Genomic DNA, 20,292 nt, shown 5'->3' on the forward strand with positions numbered 1-20,292 from the left:
ATTGTACAAACTCCTATTTAAATATAGACTCTAAGCTTCTATTCAAAATTATAGAGTTTCGACTCGCATCTATACTGCCGTCGCTGATACATCCCTCCCAGGTAGGCTTTGTAAAGCGTTGCTCAGCATCATCTAACATCAGAAAGGACATAACTGTCTTAGAATATGCAAGGACACATCTGTCAGAGGACCTGGCTATCATAACACTGGACGCCGAAAATGCTTTTGACAATGTGAGCTTTCAATGATTCTTCTTGGTCCTCAACCGGTTGGGTTTCAAGGGGGCCTATACTCTTCTCCATCAGCTAGAGTTGTAGAAGCAGGACATATCTCAGATCCCATAAAGCTTTATAAAGGCACACGTCTTTCCCCTTCAATTTTGCCATCAAACCCTTATCCCCATTTACAAAGCCCCCTGATCAGAACTCTCCATAATGTAGAAGGAGCTCCAAATAGCATTATTTGCAGATGATATCCTACTTTTTACTTCACCATAGAGCAGATATTTACCTCCTTCCTTCAGTGCTCAACATTACGCATACATTTCTGCAAGAGTGAGGTTCTCTCTCTCAACAGGAATAAATCTCTATCTTGGCTAGGTGTGAAAATAGGTACGGAACGATCTTCACTATACCATCTGAATTACCCACCATTATTCAAGAAAATTACAAATTAATTGAAAACATGGATGGAGCTCGCCCTTTCGCTCTTTGGGAGATGTCATCTTTTTAAGATGGTCAGTTTTGCGTGCCTGCTCTATCCCCTAAAAACCATACCACTCCTACTTTGACATAAGGACATTCAAATAATCAATAAAGCTCTTCTTGCTTTTTTTATGGCTCATGAAAAATCCTAGAATTGCTTTATGGAAACTGCATCTACCACAGTGCAAGGGGGTGTTGACCTCCCTAGAATAAGAGTGTACAACCTTTCTTGTCTTTTACAGCTAGGACTAGACCGAATAACTCAGGCCATCCTGCATAGCTCTACCTTACCACTACTACCCTCTCATTTATGACACAACTTGCTGACACAGCAGTTGCCTGGAGAGGGTCTAGGAAGATTCTAGGACTTTCACCGTTTATTTCCCAACACCTATCTATATGCGGAAATTCAATGTTCCCTCAAAGCCCTCAATACAAAGCCTTTCACCTCTGGCAAACAAAAGGTCTGACTCAAGTTGCTTTCATGTACCAGACAGACCCAGATACTTAAAATCATTTTCATCCCTGGTCTCAAAGTACGTCTTATCAAATCATCAAGTCTTTTTTGTTTTTCAAATATCAGACTTCATCAACAAGACCTGTCCTGCCAAGAACAAAAGATTCCAAGTCTCCTTCATGGACCATCTTCTTGAAAATAAGCAATATTCAATTTTAGACATATACTGCCTCTGAACTCATGTGCAAAGCCATTAAAAGATTTGATCAGGCAATACTGGAACAAAAACTTTCCTGTCCCAGATCTCTCAGACATTCTACTGGGAGGACTTAACAAAATTTGTAAGCTGTGGTCATAAATGGAAAACTAGGGGAGATGCAATTCAAGCAATTGCACAGAGCTTTTTTCTGTATAATTTCTCACATCCCTCACCTCAAGACCACCTACTGTATGTCTGCTCTATAAAACTGCCAAGCTCAGTTAATATCACCTATTTTGGTGCTGCCCCTTGATCTCATCCTTCTGGGACTCAGTTCTAACATTCATCTATAGAGCACTTCACAGGCATCTCCCAAAAGATCATTTACTTCTCCTATTTGGGTCCACAGCCACAATGTGTGCATATGATGACACTCTCTCAACTCAACTTCAGGAAAGCCCCCAGTGGATCCAACTCTCCCTATTGATGGCAAGAAAATCAATACTTAAATGATGGACTGCTGCAGAGGCCCCTAACATCTCGAATTTCAAGAGAGAGTTGAAACTTCTACTGTACAGAGCAAAATTGGATCTATTGCCCTCTAATAATTTATTATCTAAACACTTCAAAAACTGGTGTCAGGCTTTCATGGAATCAACTCTCTCGGCTTTGGAGAAATCATCTATTAACTCTCCTTCTTTCATTTATGAGGAGTGGTATACTAACCCACACAGTCAAAAAATATGAGCATCTCCTCAGTTTTTTTGAAAAATGAACAAATAAATTAATTAATCACCCTTACTAGCCTCACCCCCTCGCTGTGGGCTACATCCAGGTACTTTTTTTATGCCCCAAGGAAGCTTCTCCCCTTCATTCTCTACTGCTCTTCTTTATTTCTGTCTCTTTCTTTTTCTATATACTCTATTTGAATATTTGTAGACACCTTGAGCTCAAGGTATCCAGACACCTATGTCCTTTGTTGACCATTGCTGGTAGGCCTTTAGGCCTGTACTTTTCCAGTTGTGTATTAGTTAAACCTGTTGTGCTAGTCAAACAGTTGTCATAGGTTAGATGGGAGGTGTATTCTCCTGTTACCTGTCATTTGTCATCTAACTAAGATTGGGATCCAGATGAGGTACCATCCATGTTTCAATGATTGTTAAATTGATATGTAAGTTAATTATGTATCCGTATATTATACGAAACCACCTATTGCTAAAGCTGCTCATCAGCATGTTTTGTTGTAGTGGTGAGCACACCACCTCTCTCCATAGGTCTTGAGCTATATTGCGCTCTGTTTTAATACCACTACTTGAGATTTTATTTATGTCACTTATAATTTTCTCAATAAACATACAAAGTTACAAAAATCATTGGGGGATTAGCGCTGAGCAAACCTTTGGCGCTATATACATACTGTATAATAATAATAATAAAAATTATAATGTCACAGTCTGACACTGATTTTTGTAACTTTGTATGTTTTTTGAGAAAATTTCAATGAAAAAAAAGAAAGAAATCTACCTTTATTTATTTATGATGGTAAAAACAGTATTTCTGTCATTTTCATTAGAAACGTTGTTAACTAGCTGTAGTTGTTATAATGTAATCTTATTAATTGTGTCAGTTTTTAATAGTTTTATTTTCTCATTTTTGAACAAGAGCACTTTTGTTTATTGCTGGTTATCTCCCTATACAGTACACTGAAATTCACGCTTGCTGCACTTTTGTACCAAAATGAAGATCTTCCTGTTCTTTAGATATAGTCTGACTGAACTTGTTTAATAGGAAAATGAAGATTTCTTATTCTGAAAATGACTAGCAGTGTGACCATACATCGGAATATACTCAAGGGGGGAAAAAATCATTGTGCATGGAAGAAGATATTAAAACAAACTTCAATGTTAATTTTGCTGATAAAGATATTGCTTTGCGTGCGTCTCTCCTGGACCCTCGTTCATTATGCAAGACAGCAAAATATGAAGCGAGTAAGTGCGGACTGAGAGATGTAATGATTTCCCACACCTGCTCATCTGCGGCCAATTTAATTAACACTCTAAGGAGGTTTGTCAAGAGTAATCAAAAACAGTGTCACTTATAAAATCGTGGCAAGAAATCAATAGTTTTCATCAGAAGAAGGTATGGCCTGTCCTTACCCAACCATTTAATTACTTCATTCCAATAAACAAAAACTGCACATTTTAATGGCTTGGTTCTGTCCATTGATTTGTGCATCCAGACAAAGGGGGGCTGTTTAACCCTCCAGGGGCCACTGCTTTCACAGAAGCAGTTATAGGATAACTTAGGCGTGGTGTTATAAGAGAGGTTAGATAAACCGCCACAGGGAACAATTACAACAACATGGAACACATCACTTTAAGGGAATAGCTACACAAGCAAAAGGATTCATACTCATCAGTCCTGGCAATACTTATCTCAGGAAGGTAGGAGTGTCTTTCTTAAATCACTTGGACAGAGGCGGAGCTTTTGCAAGGGGTGGAGTTATTCACATCTGTGCAAATAGTAATTCAGGCGGAAGAATTTGCACCTTTCAGTCCTGGCAATAAGGCAATGTGTACTTCAAGAAGGTGGGAGTGTCTATCCTAATGCACTTGGACAGAGCATGCGTTATTACAAGCAGTGTTTTTATTTAACTGCAGAGCAGTTAGAGCAAAATTAAGTCTAGAGGATCCCCATTTGTTTAATGTATGTATTCAATATAAATCCTTAAATGCATCTTATAACAACCTTTTTATTAGCCTTGTATAGTCCTCTGTACAGCAGGACTCTGGCTGGGGGATAGATTGGCAGCACTGGAAGTCAGGTTTTACTCCATATCACAGTAGTGTTAACACTGGGGGCTTGCTGTTGGGAGGAAAGGACTTCACCTGTAAGCTGATGTGGGGGACGGTCCTTGACCATGTTGTATAGACTTCAATGCAGTGATCAAGGACCTAACTGTGCTGTCTGCCAGGAGACCCTGGAGCCCTGGAGCACTAGCTGAATTACAAGCCTGACTAAACATAATTACAAATCTTATTTATTTCACTTGTGAACAACTACTTTGCTACAGTTCCACTTTCTACAAAATCGTTTACTATTGTATATGTCTGGTATAAATATTAAAGTACTACTAAATACTTTGCAGTGTTTGAAAGAAGTAACCAAGAAAGATTTTTCAGAATAGTTACACTTAATAAAAACAGCTAAACCAAAATGAAACTTTTAATAAAGCTGCATCTATTAGTTGTTACAGTTGGTGTGAAGACAAGCGCATACGTTTAAGAAAACGTTGCCCATTGTAAAACTTTCTTTTATTATTCAACATCAGCTATTATGCTTAAGAGCACCCCAAAGCACCTTGCTGATGGACATCCATTAAAGTACAACCCATGGAAACTCACTAATGCGTGGTGCGATGCCAGAAATGGCGCATGCACCATTTTTGGTGAGTTATGGAGTATGGTCAGCATATTCATTTTGTCATAATGTGTATCAAAAATGTGTGTGTTAAAGAATATATTACTTCAACATTTCATATTCCGTATAAGTGTCTCTTGCACCATGTAGTTGTGTAAAAACTACATTTGTGTGAAATACCTAGTGATCTTGCCATTGCCCCTGCTCTACTATTTCAAACTGACCACTCTTGGCATTCAGCATAGAAGAACATCCATCTCAGCATGGTGAGATTTCTGGCTCTGCTGGGAGCACAGCCTGCCTGTTCTTCAATGGCCAAGACATGTGCTGACACCCCCGCCCCCTCCGCACAACCATTTACTGGGAAGATCAGTGTACTTCTGTTTCTTCACCCCTTGCTTTTTAAGCTCCTTATGCAGCTGAGAACAGAGATTATGTGATCACTTATAAAGAAAGAAATAAAAAGGTACATAATAATTTTATATATATATACACTGCTCAAAAAAATTAAAGGAACACTTTTTAATCAAAGTATAGCATCAAGTCAATTAAACTCCTGGGATATTGATCTGGTCAGTTAACTAGTAGTGGGGGTCGTTAATCAGTTTCAGCTGCTTTGGTGTTAATGAAATTAACAACAGGTGCACTAGATGGGCAACAATGAGACGCCCTCCAAAACAGGAATGGTTTTACAAGTGGAGGCCACTGACATTTTTTTGCCTACTCCTCTTTTCTGGCTGTTTTTCACTAGTTTTGCATTTGGCTAGGGTCAGTGTCATTACTGGTAGCATGAGGCGATACCTGGACCCTACAGAGGTTGCACAGGCAGTCCAACTCCTCCAGGATGGCACATCAATACGTGCCATTGCCAGGTTTGCTGTGTCTCCCAGCACAGTCTCAAGAGCATGTAGGAGATTCCAGGGGACAGACAGTTACTCTAGAAGAGCTGGACAGGGCCGTAGAAGGTCCTTAACCCATCAGAAGGACCGGTATCTGCTCCTTTGTACAAGGAGGAACAGGATGAGCACTGCCAGAGCCCTACAAAATTACCTCCAGCAGGTCGCTGGTGTGAATGTCTGAGCAAACAATCAGAAAAAGACTTCATAAGGGTGGCCTGAGGGCCCGATGTCCTTTAGTGGTCCCTGTGCTCACTGTCCGGCACCATAGAGCTCAATTGGCATTTGTCATGGAACACCAGAATTGGCAGGTCCGCCACTGGTGCTTTTCACAGATGAAAGCAGGTTCACCCTGAGCACATGTGACAGACGTGAAAGGGTCTGAAGAAGCCGTGGAGAATGTTATGCTGCCTGTAACATCGTTCAGCATGACCATTTTGGTAATGGGTCAGTGATAGCCTGGGGAGGCATATCCATGGAGGGACACACAGACCTCTACAGGCTAGACAACGGCACCCTGCCTGTAATTAGGTACCGGGATGAAATCCTTGGACCCATTGTCAGACTCTACGCTGGTGCAGTGGGTCCTGGGTTCCTCCTGGTGCACGACAATGCCCGGTCTCATGTGGCAAGGGTATGCAGGCAGTTCCTGGAAGATGAAGGAATTGATACAATTGAATAGCTCCCATGCTCTTCTGACCTAAATGCAACAGAACACCTCTGAAATATCATGTTTTGGTCCATACGACAACGCCAGGTTGCACCTCAGACTGTCCAGGAGCTCAGTGATGCTGTCAGGGATCGCGGCTCCAGGGTCGGGGATCGCGGCTCCAGGGTCGGGGATCGCGGCTACTCCCTTCGCGCATGCGCACTGGCGGCAGATCACGCCGGGACACAGGCACTAGGTCCCGGTGAGCCGCGGCTGACAGGACTTCGCGCATGCGCAGTAGGAGCCGCGGGCGCGCCTCAGGCGTCCAATGACAGCCGGGGGCGCGTCCTGGCCGGCCAATGGCAGTGCAGGGCGCACTATTTAAAGATGCCCTGCACTGTCACAGATTGCCGCAAGGTCTATCTGTGATCCTGAGTTCCTGCATCTGTTCTAGTGACCCTGATTGACCCTGACTACGCTGCCTTCTCCTGTGATTGACCCGGATTGCCCTGACTACGCTGCCTTCTCCTGTGATTGACTCGGATTGCCCTGACTACTCTAACTTCTCCTATTCTGACCCCCGGCTTGCCTGACCATTCTACGGACTGACTTACCCTGCTGATCCTGCTTGTGACCTGACTACTCTTTGCCCGCCGATTCGGTACCTCGCGTACCCCCACGGAACCACGGTCCATTACCACCCTGCTGGGGCCGCCATCCTCTTCACATCTGGCTCTCCCGGTACCTGCATACGTCCCCGGAGGCTTCCTCAGCCACTGGTGGGCCTGCTCAGAGGTTGTGACCTGGCCCGGGTCTGTTACAAGTCCATCCCCACAATCAGGGGCCCTGGTGAAAGCACAGCCCGGGCTTAGACCCCACGCTCTGGGTAGGTCTGTCAGTTGGCAGCCTGAGGCACCACCTGGTGGATCATAACAGATGCCCTGGTCCTGATCTGGAAGGAAATACCCCAGGACATCATCCATCATCTCATTAAGAGCATGCCCCGACATTGTCAGGCATGCATACATGCACTTGGGGGCCATACAAACTACTGAGTACCATTTTGCGTTGCTACAATGATATTTCAGCAAAATGGACTAGCCTGCTGCATAATTTTTTTCACTTTGATTTTCGGGGTGTCTTTGAATTCAGTTCTCTGTAGGTTGATCATTTTAATTTCCATCAAACAATGGGCATCCTTACGTTCCTAACACATTGCCCAGTCCATATCAGTATAGATATCCAGCATGATATGTTTCCCCATTGAGATCTGATGTGTTTTCAAAGTGTTCCTTTAATTTTTATGAGCAGTGTATTTACACTACTGGTCACTTTATTAGGTACACCTTGTTAGTTCCAAGAAAATATCCCCCACACCAGTACACCACCACCACCAGCCTGAACCGTTTATACAAGGCAGGATGGATCCATGCTTTCACGTTGTTTATGCCAAATTCTGACCCTACCACCTGAATGTCGCAGCAACCAGTCTGCCCATTCTCCTCTGACATTAACAAGGCATTTTCTTTCACACAACTGCAGCTCACTGGATATTTTCTCTTTTTTGGAGTATTCTCTGTAAATCCTAGAGATGGTTGTACGTGAAAATCCCTGCAGGTCAGCAGTTTTTTAAATATTCAAAGTAACTTTAATCCCCTTTCTTCCCCATTCTGATGCTCATTTTGAACTTCAGCAAGTCGTCTTCACTATGTCTAGATGCCTAAATGCATTGCGTTGCTGCCATGTGATTGGCTGATTAGCAATTTGTGTTACCAAGCAATTGAACAGGTGTACCTAATAAAGTGGCCGGCGAGTGTATATGCAATACAGTTAGAGTGTAGAGTTTCCATTAATTTATGCCCATCTTTGAGGTGATTTATAATTTACGTATCAGCCAGTAATTTATTATTAATTTACACTGCTTCTATGACAACATATGTGCTCAGGTAAATGCTACAACATTAGCAAATATAATAAGTTATTACATGATACATCATCGTCAATCTTCTGCAAGCTCATCAGCTATAGTCAGTCCCACCCCATGTATAGTCTCTGGGGGCTTATACATAAAATCTGTAATCTCAGTACTGATACTAATAAAAGCATGGAGGATGTTTCTCTATTTAATTAAAGTGTTGTGTGACCAGCCTGATGACGAGTATAGCAAAACACAATGTATAAAATACATATACATAATTCTGATGTGTATTTTTCTAATTTCACATACAGTATGCAGAAGTGTTAGGATGTTGAAGAATAATATGATAACTACTAATATTCTTTTACATGCCCTTCTTTTTCTTTCTTATGCATTTTTGTTTTATTACCGCTGTTATGTATCTTCTCTAATGTATTTCAATAGACCTTTCTATTAAACAGTACCTAATGTAGAATGTTATATGACACATTTTATTGTTTATCTCTGCAAGTGTAATGTTTCCATTGTTTTATTGATGCTACATATTCTTTTTAGGCAGGCCATAGATGATGCAATGCTTTTGGTTGCAGGAAAGAAAATTGCTCAATCCACTATCAACACAGTCAGTGTTGATAGGGGAACCCCTCCAGTGGAGGTATTGTGTTTTCCTGTGGGGGGAAAGGGGGGGAGCTGTCCCTGCCAGGAGAATAGAGTGACTATTGCTAATGGCTATAGCCACTGTCAAAATCTGACAGGCTGGTAGTACCCAAGTTGTACAACAATCAAATTGCTGCTGATCTGGCCAAGATTAGAACCACCAATGGCTGGCTAAACACAGGGAAATAAATTGTGGTCCATGGCCCAAAATACTTTCTACCTACTAATTTAAACCATGAACCCTTTGGCCTCTATAGCAATAGTTATCCACTAATATCAAGGCACTATCACAAAATGAGCAGTCATAATCAAAAGCACCAGAGAAAACCTTACCAATGCAGAGATGTTACCTGGGAGAGCAATGTATAGGGTGATAAGTGGTATGTGTTGCAGAAAAAAGGGGCATGGCTTAACCAGGGGCGGACTGACAACTCATGGGGCCCCCGGGCAATAGGGGATCATGGGGCCCCTGTATCCTTGCCCACACTCAAACCACACCCAAAAAAGCCTACGAAAGTACCAGGGGCATATCATGGGGCCCCCTACTGACCCGGGCCCTTGGGCAGTGCCTGAGTTCCCAAATGGTCTGTCTGCCCCTGGGCTTAACGCACCGCATAGAAATATAACTTTTAGCCCAGTTCAGGGTTCCAACTCAACCCCTTCCACGTCCACAGAGAACCCACCTCTTTTTATTTTTTATTTTATAGATTTTTAATACCTACCATTTTCCAATATTTTCAAGCCAGTCAAATGATGCTCAGATTCTTCTTCCTCTTCTGATATTCTCTGCTGATGGCCAGTCCTAAATGCAGAGAGCAGCACTGATATTTTCAAGTGTTCTTCTGACCAACGAGTTGAGTAAGCTGCAAAAAACCTACACAGTAAACACAATTGATCAGGATATAAATTCCCTGTTCAGTTAGCCCACCATCCCATATTCTTATAAGCTCTGATGAAGGAAGATTGTCTTGACCACCAAAACCCCTTGGCTACCTTTGTTTGTGACAGTTAAAGATCCAACTGGACTGTTTACCTCAGCCTGGCGCTCTCTTAATTCTACTCTTCTCTGGGGACTGCATTGGGGTTCATTGGGTACTGTGGGCTGACTTACGCCAAATCATTATACCAAACTTCAGTTGGATTACCAACACAAGCTAGGGTACAGTGCTCAACCTACATTCATTCTAGCAATAAAAACCTGACAGATGTTCTAAACCATCCCCACTCTATGTAAAGCTATAAAAAATGTTATAGCTTTAAATCAGCAGATAAATCCCAGCACCATTTTAAGTTCAAATTTGTATGCATGAAGCATATTTTAAAATATAACTATATCAACTCCATCTGTAGGCAGTATCATCTTTCCATAAGCTACGCGGTGGGAAGGCTAACGCTTTTCTGTGGACATGCACACTTCCTCAGAGCTCTGACTACATATCCTTGCTGCCTACAAACAGTGAAATCTGTACTGACTTCACCTCCTGAAACTTCTCCTTTCGGCACCTCTGCAGTTCAGAAGGCAGGCTCTGTTAAATGTGTGGCACCACAATCCCTACTCATAGAGCATAGTGAATACATGTCACAGAATTCGAGGAAGTAAAAAGATAAAAGAACATTGCACAGGATTGTGACCGGAATAAAAAAAAAACAACAGCTGCAAAAGTGACTGCAGAGCTCAAGCTGCTGAAGAGGATGGATCCAACTATGGTGTTTAGACCTTGAAACATAGTGGTAAACTTGCGTTGACAAGTTATTACCAGGAGGAGATTGTAGCAAGCATTTGTTTTATTCCAAGACATGGCTAAAGAAATAAATTAAGTTGATATGTGTCTACTCTGGATTTGTGGAAGCCGAATTCAGCACCAGTCTGAGTGGACAGGGTTTAGGAGATAAAGAACCTAGAGTCTTAAGACGATCAGCAGCTCAGTGCATCATCTGCTGCCAGAAGGTGGTAGTGAATGGACAGGTCCAGAAGATGTCAAAAAAGTGGCCACCCTCTGCCACACACCATCAGCATGCAGAGAAGAGGGTTGGGTTACATTTTTGGAGTCAGTGAGGGGTGAAAAGCAGTTGTTCCTGTACTGTATCCACCTCCTGAAACTCCTCCTCTCAGCACCTCTGTAGTTCAGAAGGCAGATTCTGTGAAATGTGTGACACAACATTCCCTACTCACAGAGCATAGTGAGTACATGTCACAGAATTCAAGGAAGTAAAGAGACAAAAGGACATTGCACAGGATTGTGACTCAGAATAAGAAAACAACTGCTGCAAAAGTGACTACTGAGCTCAGTCTTCACGGGACTGAGATTGAGCTCTGCAGTCACGTTTGCAGTAGTTGTTTTCTTATTTCAGGCCACAATCCTGCTCCATGTCCTTTTGTCTCTTTCGGTCAGTTGACTATATCGATCATGCTTATGCTTATCAGACGTTTTCCCGGAAACTGTATATGCCATCATAACCTTTGATGGTGCACCTCGTAACACAGCAAATACATTGGCAACTTCAGTAAGAGGCACCAGTGAAGCAGGCACCAACAATTTCCCCTCTTTGAAGCTCAGTAAGCTTTGACATGACTCCGTATTACTAGCAGCACGCACAGTGACAACGAAAGTGAGGATTCCCACCTGTTAGCTAGATGTTTCATCACACAGCGGAAGCAAAAGAATGTTACATAACTTCCCTTTGATGCGTTTCGTCATCCAACTTAGTCATAAAGGATCCTTTATGACTAAGTCGGATGATGAAACGCATCAAAGGGAAGTGACGTCAGACGCACATGAGAACAGGAAGTGGGGCGGCGGCCATTTTAGTAGTGGCAAAAGCACACCAAGCTATCTGGAGATTGCAGAGGATTGTTAAAAGGTCTGATATTACTGGATTAATGTGGTTTTAAGGCGTGTATATTGTGAGTACACTGAATAAAGATATTACATGGTACAGTGGCGGTATTACACTATTATATTCCCCATATATTTTGGCAACTTGGTGGAGTATGGTGTAAGGAGGAGTATGGAGCTGACTTGCTGATGGATCCTGAGGATAGAAGGAGAGAGGGATAACCATAAGGATCCTTTTCAAGGGCTATAGAACTTCCATTGCTATTTGGATAAGGCTTAATTATTTTGTTGCTCTGTTAAGGGTATTTATTCCTTACTTTAATAGAAGTGAACACGGTTTTTCACTTGTGTGGCACAACGCATGTTTCACTTATACACTTGCACTCTAATCACTATAGAGGATTCACAAATGTTTTTTTTTTTGGAGTGCATTCACTCAAAGTTTATTTATGTAAAGGGATAATACACTATGTTTTTTCTTTTCTTTTTCTTTGAGGTGATTTTCATCGTGCAAGCCTGTGGGAGGCTCTAATATTGAGATTACTGTGTGGAATCACATATGTGACAACTACAAACACTGGGGTTATAGTTTTGGACTTTAGAATTTTGGACATATTTAGATTTTTTTTTGGATTTTGTATGTTTTGAATTTATTATTTATATTGAGTGGCATTTTTTAATTAATAATTTAACAACTTCAAGGGTGAAGGTGGATTTATGCTACTGGGGTATATTTAATTATTTATTTAGTATATTGTCCGTGGTTTGGAGTGGTATTAATAATATTTATAAAGCGCCAACAGTTCGCTCAGCGCTGTACATTACAATGGGGGACAATACATGAGACAGTACAATAACAATACAATGCGATACACGAGGGGTTCAAGGGCCCTGCTCCTTGGAGCTTACAATCTAGGAGGGAGGGGATAGTGGTACAGGAAGAAATGGCTGTGGGGGATGGAGTGGTAGGAAGAGTGGAGGAGGGCGGCAATTAGCAGGGGGTGGGGTAGGCTTCCCTGAAGAGGTGGGTTTTCAGGGAAGCCTAAAGAAGAGGAGAGTAGGTGATAGTCTGATGGATTGGGGTAGGGAGTTCCAGAGGATGGGTGACGCCCTGGAGAAGTCCTGGAGGCGGGCATGGGAGGAGGAGACGAGGGAACTAGAGAGAAGGAGGTCTTGTGAGGAGCAGAGAGTGCGTGTTGGGTGGTACTTGGATATTAGATCGGTGATGTAGTCTGGGGCAGTATGATGGACATCTCTGTACGTCGGTGTTAGGATTTTGAATTTGATCCGTTGGGCAATCGGAAGCCAGTGGAGGGATTGGCAGAGGGGGGTGGCAGAAACGGAGCGGTTGGTAAGGTGGATGAGTCTGGCTGCCGTATTCCGTATAGGGGACGGAAGCCGGACTATAGGGGATCGAGGAGGTTGTTGTGGTTGAAGTGGGAGCTTAGGCGATTGTTGACTAAGCACTCGAGGAGTTTGGATGTAAATGGCAGCAGGGAGATGGATCTAAGGTTGTTCGGGTCATTGGGGTCCAGGGAGGGCTTTTTAAGTATGGGGGTGATGTGCGCGTGCTTCAGAGGGGAGGGGAATGCGCCGGAAGAGAGGGAGAGATTAAAGATGTGGGTGAGGGAGCTTAGGATGGAGAAGGAGGGAGGTCGTAGGAGTTGTGAGGGGATAGGGTCGAGGGGGCAGGTGGTGAGGCGGGCATTAGAGAAGATCTTGGTGACCTCCTCAATGGTAGTAAGGTCGAAGTAGTGGAGTGTTGAGGGGGCTTCAGTGTGAGGAATGTTAGGTGGGGTGGAGGTGAGAACAGTGGTGAGGCCGAGGGAGAGGGGTGATGAGGGGGTTGCTGTGTGAGAGGGGACGGGTGGGGAGGAAGTTTGAGCAGCTGCGATGTCCCTGCGAATAGTGTCAATCTTGTTTTTGAAGTGATTGGCAATCTCAAGGGTGGTGAGTGAGGTGCTGGGTGGAGGTGGGGGCGGAGAGAGTAGAGAATTAAAGGTGGAGAAGAGCCAGCGAGGATTGGAGGAAAGGGTCTTGATGAGGGTCAGAAAGAAGGCTTGTTTGGCAGCGTGGAGGGAGGAGGTGTAGGTGTGGAAGGCAGATTTATAGTGGGTGAAGGCTAGTTGGGATCTGGTTTTGCGGCATAGTCGCTCCAGCGCATGACTGCATCGTTTGAGAGCTTTGGTGTGGTCAGTCTGCCAGGGCTGGAGCGGTCGGGATATGATGTTTCTTGTGGTTAAAAGCGCTAGCGAGTCAAGGGCAGCTGACAGCGAGTTGTTGTAGGCACTCATGGCACTCATGGCCAGGTCGGGGCAGGGCAGGGGAAGGATGCTGTCGTAGAGTTGATCAGCTGCAGAGTGGAGAGGGGCAGGGTTCAGTTTGCGGAGGTTTCGGCTGGTAGTAGCATGACATTTGGAGGGGTAGGCGTTAGAGGACGAGGAGACAGAGAAGGTAATAAGGTTGTGGTCAGAGAGAGGGAAGGGGGTGTTTGTGAGGTTGTGGGGAGCACAGAGATGGGAGAAGACAAGGTCCAGGATATTCCCGTCGGAGTGGGTGGTGGATTGTATGCACTGTGCGAGTGAAAATGTGGAGGTTAAGTGGAGGAATTGTGATGTGGCCGGGTTGTCGATGTTGACAGGGATGTTGAAATCCCCAAGGATGATGGTGGGTAGCTCGGAGGAGAGAAAGAAGGGTAGCCAGGTGGAAAAGTCATCAAGGAAGCGGGATACGGGTCCAGGAGGTCGGTAGATTACAGCAATCCTCAGGGGGGTTGGGGAGACTAGTCGGATGCAGTCTCATGGAGCTATTGTGTTTTCCCATCCACAGGAATGTGAGGAGAACACAGTGATTACTGCTAGCAGCTATAACCGCAATAATCGCATGCTAAAAATCCAACATGCTGGCTATACCCAAGTCAAGCAATGGATCAACTTGGATACAATCAGCCTGTTGATAGATGGATTGAACCTTGGCTGGTCCCTGCTGAAGTTATCACATTCCTTCTGTTCTCAGCTGCATAGAGTGTTGGGGGTGGAAAAACAGCAGGACACTGGTCTTCCCAGTGAATGGCTGTGCGGGGGGGAGGGGGAGCATGTCAGCACAAGCGTGATCATTGGAAGAGAGAAGACACAGTTCCCAGGACAGCTAGAGAACTGACTATGCTGAGCTCTCATGCCTAGTGTAGTCAATTTTTAATAAGAAAAAGAGGGACTGGCAGGAACACCAGGGATTTCACACAGATATACAAATATATGGTATAGCAGGCACATATCAGTTATATGAAATGTTGGGTTTACATAATCTTTGAAGCATAATCAAGTATGTCGATGATGATCACAGAAGAATCAGGGAAAAATTACCTTTAAAGGCTAAGGCAAGCCAAGGATCATGCAATTTTCTTTCCTGTGTTGATGGGGGAATCCCATGCACAGGGACACTGGAAGAGCACAGTGATTACTGTTAGTGGCTATAACCCCTGGCAATAATCGCATGCTGCATATCCAACATGCTGGTTGTATCCAAGTCGATCAATGGATCAACTTGGGTGCAATCAGCCTGACTATAGATGGACTGAACCTTGGCTGGTCCTTGCTGAACTGACCGAGATTTGATCCATCTATGGCCATTTTAAGAGTCTTTTAATTCGTTGGACAGTTCGTTAGCGGAGGAGAGTGTATCCAACTATGGAGCTCAGATCCTGAAACTTAGTGGGAAACAAGTTGTTACCAGGAGGAGATTGTAGGAAGCATTTGTTTTGTTCTTTCTTGGACAACAGTAAATATCAAACTAAAGGTGCAATGCCCATGCTAGGCTTACTGTATATGTAGCAGCAGTTTATGTGCAGGAGTTAGTGCCCAGTCATACGGTGCAATTTGCAAACTGAAATCGCACCTGAAATCGCATCTAATGAATATGAATGTCAGTGTCTTAACATGTGCGATTTGCTGCAGCGTGATATCTAAAGTAGTTCTTGCAGTACTTTTTCTGCAGTTTTGTTGCAATTTCACATACATAAATATAATGGAAATTGCACTGCAAATTGCAAAAAAAGTAACAATAAAGTCTTCAGAAATCGCACCTCAAGTCACACTGAAGTTGCACACAAATCGTGCTCTTTTAAATCACAGCGGTGTGACTGGTGACTTAGTCATCAGTGACTTTTGTAGATTTGTGATTATTTAAAGAGTTTATTCACACTATGCATTGCATTAACATGAGTTGAGGTGCATTTCATCAAGGCAGCCCATTAAATTAAATGGGCTGGTGGTACGAAAATACATACTTGGACCTTTTTTTTAATTCTGCGCACAACACACAAATTGTTCATGTATGTGTCTAAAATGTAGAAAACAATCACTATAGTTACTGCTCTTAGTGCCACCCTCTTATATGCTTTACAGTACAATAAAATGAGCATTGTACTGTATGTTCCTACAACACATATACTGTATGTGAATAGGCCCTACATGACGTAGTCATCTGAAATAGAATTGTAAGCAGAGAACTAAGGAACAACGATTCTGCTGCAAAGCAAATTTTAATATCTTGACAACTGTGACTTAGTAATGGAGCTATCAGTGTATTCATTACTGTTTAAATGATAAATTCATTATTATCAATTTAATCTATGCTGAAGCAGTTTGAGAACAGCTTTAGAAAAGGAAACACTGCACAGATATCATAGTAAAAGTTATTCTTTCAGACAGATTAACCAATTGACTTATGGGAAAATTTAATTATCTAAAAGGAAAACCAAATATAATTTTATTTCTGGAGTTTAAAAACAAATTATATAGTACTAAAATTGTAGGCATTTTATTCTCTATAATCTTGTGATTAATAATTTAACCTCTTGACAGCCAGATGTTAGGCCTGCACATTATAAAGCACTGCCAAGAACTGCTCTTCAATTTGGTACCGAAAAGGTTATCCATCCTCTTTAAAGGAGCTTGGAGAAAATTGTAAGTCATTTTGATTCAGCATAAGTCCCCTCTTTGCTGTTATTTCATGCACTGATTCCTATGCAGAGCTGTGATTTATAGTGAACCACTGACCTCTGAAAAGCAGAGACTGGGATGGGTGACTGGTTTTGAATGGTGACACTGGCAGTTGACAAAATGCCCCAAGCAAAATGAATTTACTCCCAGTTTCCTCAATCATCAACAGACAACCACCCACCATCACAACGGCGACCCCCTCCCCTTTTTCTCAGATGACCCCCCAACTGACTTCTCCTTAACAAGATCAGCCTGCCAGCTTCTGCAAAATTTACAGCGTACTGTCGAAGTGTGTCCTACGCAATGTACTGTCACCCTCACTCAATCACAGCAGAGATGGATGAAAACTGGCAATGTCCACTGTGAAAGGATTGCTACAACTATATTTGTCTACTAATACAAGCTCACGTAAACTTTACTTTAATGGAATAGTATGTATGCTTATGTACAGTATAAGCTACATATAAATAGATATATGTGTATGTGGATATATACAGTATATACATATTATATATATATTTATACTGTAGTATTCAGGGGTATAGCTCCTCAGGACCATGTGCAAAGCCGTTTGTCTTAAACATAAAACAAGTGTTTATTTTTCTTTAAATGCAAGCAAAGCGGCAACATGGAAATCACCTAACTCCAGAAAATATAACAGAAAAGTCTGCTTATCTTCAGCACAAACAGCAAAAAGAAAGTTAATAGACAGGATTTACCCCAAGGTTAGTACAGTCCAACTCTGGCAGCTCCCAACACACATGCAGCACTCAAACAGGTCTTTCACAAAACTCCTACTCCCCACACCTGATATTCAGAGGTTCTCATTTTATCTGCTGCTTCCTGGAGGCTGCTTAACTTGGTAGGGACTGGAGTCCCCGTAGTCAGGAGTGGAGGTTCTTTTCCCAACAGAATGCCACTCCGAACCTCCAAACTTCCGGTTGCAGAATATGTCTCTGCTAATTCCAAGAGAACTGCGAGTCAGTCCTTTACATGAATAATCCCAGAATACCTCACCCATGAGTACACATCTTTTTTCCCCTTAAAGGAATCATAACCCAAATATTGGTGCCACATAGCACCCATCCAAGACACATCGTTGGCGTCCTGTACAATATATATATATATATATAATATTGCTCAAAAAAATTAAAGGAGCACTTTTTAATCAGAGTATAGCATCAAGTCAATTAAACTCCTGGGATATTTATCTGGTCAGTTAACAAGCAGAGGGGGTTGTTAATCAGTTTCAGCTGCTTTGGTGTTAATGAAATTAACAACAGGTGCAGTAGATGGGCAACAATGATATGACCCCCAAAACAGAAATGGTTTTACAGGTGGAGGCCACTGACATGTTTTCCCCTTCTCATCTTTTCTGATTGCTTTTCACTAGTTTTGCTTTTGGCTATGGTCAGTATCACTACTGGTAGCATGAGGAGATACCTGGATCCTACAGAGGTTGCACAGGCAGTCCAACTGCTCCAGGAAGGTACATCAATACAGTACATGCCATTGCCAGAAGGTTTGCTGTGTCTCCCAGCACAGTCTTAAAAGCATGGAGGAGATTTCAGGCAGTTATTCTAGGAAAGCTGGACAGGGCCGTAGAAGGTCCTTAATCCATCAGCAGGACTGGTATCTACTCCTTTGTTCAAGGAGGAACAGGATGAGCACTGCCAGAGGCCTATAAAATGACCTCCAGCAGGCCACTGGTGTAAATGTCTCTGACCAAATAATCAGAAACAGACTTCATGAGGGTGGCCTGGGGGCCTTGTCCTCACTGCCCGGCACCATAGAGCTCGATTGGCATTTGCTATTGAACACCAGACTTGGCAGGTCCTCCACTGGTGCCCTGTGCTTTTCACAGATGAGAATAGGTTGACCCTGAGCACATGTGACAGACGTTAAAGAGTCTGGAGAAGCCATGGAGAACATTATGCTGCCTGTAACATTGTTCAGCATGACCGTTTTGGTGGTGGGTCAGTGATGGTCTGGGGAGGCATATCCATAGAGGGACGCACAGACCTATACCTCTACAGGCTAGATAATGGTGCCCTGATTGCCATTAGGTAATGGGATGAAATCCTTGGACCCATTGTCAGACCCCACACTGGAGGCATATCTATGGAGGGACACACAGAGCTCTACAGGCTAGACAACAGCATCCTGACTGTCATTAGGTACCGGGATGAAAACCTTGGACCCATTGTCAGACCCCACTGGTGCAGTGGGTCCTGGATTCCTCCTGATGCATGACAATGCCGTTCTCATGTGGCGAGAGTATGCAGGCAGTTTCTGGAGGCTAAAGGAATTGATACCATTCAATGGCCCCCACATTTGCCTGACCTAGATCCAATAGAACACCTCTGGGATATCATGTTTCAGTCTATCCGACGCCACCATTTTGCAGCTCAAACTGTCCAGGAGCTCAGTGATGCCTTGGTCCAGATCTGGGAGGAAATTTCAGCAAAATGGACTAGCCTGCTACATCGTTTTTTCACTTTGAATTCAGCCCTTTGTAGGTTGATCATTTTCACTGCCATCAAACGATGGGGCATCCTTACGTTCCTAACACATTACACAGTCCATATCAGTATAGATATCCAGCATGATATTTTTCTTCCCCATTGAGATCTGATGTGTTTTCAAAGTGTTCCTTTAATTTTTTGAGCAGTGTGTATATATACATACCTAAATTAAATCAATATTTGGTGTGATCATCCTTTGGCTTTAAACCAGCTTCAATTCTTAGATTTGCACACTTCTTGTACACGTGCACTAATTCAGGGATTTTGTAGGACTGCAGTCCAGTGTATGATTAATCCATTATACTAAGCAGGTAGATTGAAACACAGTTTTTAACTGAATACAGAAACAGCTGTGTAGGAGGCTTAAAACTGAGTGAGGAACAGCAAGACTAAAGTGAGGTTGTGGAAGACAGTTTCATGTCAAAAGTGATACACCATAGCAAGACTGAGCACAGCATTAAGACACAATGTAGTTATACTGCATGGTCAAGGTCTCTCCCAGGCAAAGATTTCAAAGCAGACTAGGGTTACAAGATGTGCTGTTCAAGCTCTTTTGAAGAAGCACAAAGAAACAGGCAACGTTGAGGACCATAGGCACAGTGGTAGGCCAAGGAAACTTAATGCAGCAGAAGGACACATCATGCTTATTTCCCTTTGACACTGGAAGACGTTCAGCAGTGCCATCAGCACAAAACTGAAGGAAACCAGTGGGACCCAGGTACACTCACCTAGTGAAGGAATAAAACAAGAGCGCACTGACCTAGCGCCATATCCCAGATAACTGTTTTTGGTCATACTTCCCCTCTGGGTAACAGGGGTGCACTTTCTTTTGCACTCCTGTGAACCAGAATCAGTCGACAGCTGTCTAAAGCACACTTTCAGCTGACATCACAGAGCTGTGCCAAGCTCTTAGAAGGATCCCAACTATATTGTTGGGATCCACCCAGTTACCGGATTGACAGCTGCCTCCAGCTCTCAGGGTGTGACTGAAAGCCGAACCCAGCTGTACCCACCTCTCTGCAGCCTGGTG

The 20,292-nt window shown here is 43.1% G+C and overlaps 1 pseudogene; it reads right to left on the bottom strand.

Annotated features, from left to right (window-relative positions):
- Window positions 1-1,283: 1,283 nt before the first annotated feature.
- The window catches only part of LOC149453161 (uncharacterized), a 37,418-nt pseudogene continuing 18,409 nt past the window's right edge, over window positions 1,284-20,292 (bottom strand).

This window comes from Staurois parvus, unplaced genomic scaffold (assembly GCF_062004578.1).
Source record: "Staurois parvus isolate SC_StPar_1 unplaced genomic scaffold, SC_StPar_1.0 ptg000450l, whole genome shotgun sequence".
Lineage (NCBI taxonomy): Eukaryota > Metazoa > Chordata > Amphibia > Anura > Ranidae > Staurois > Staurois parvus.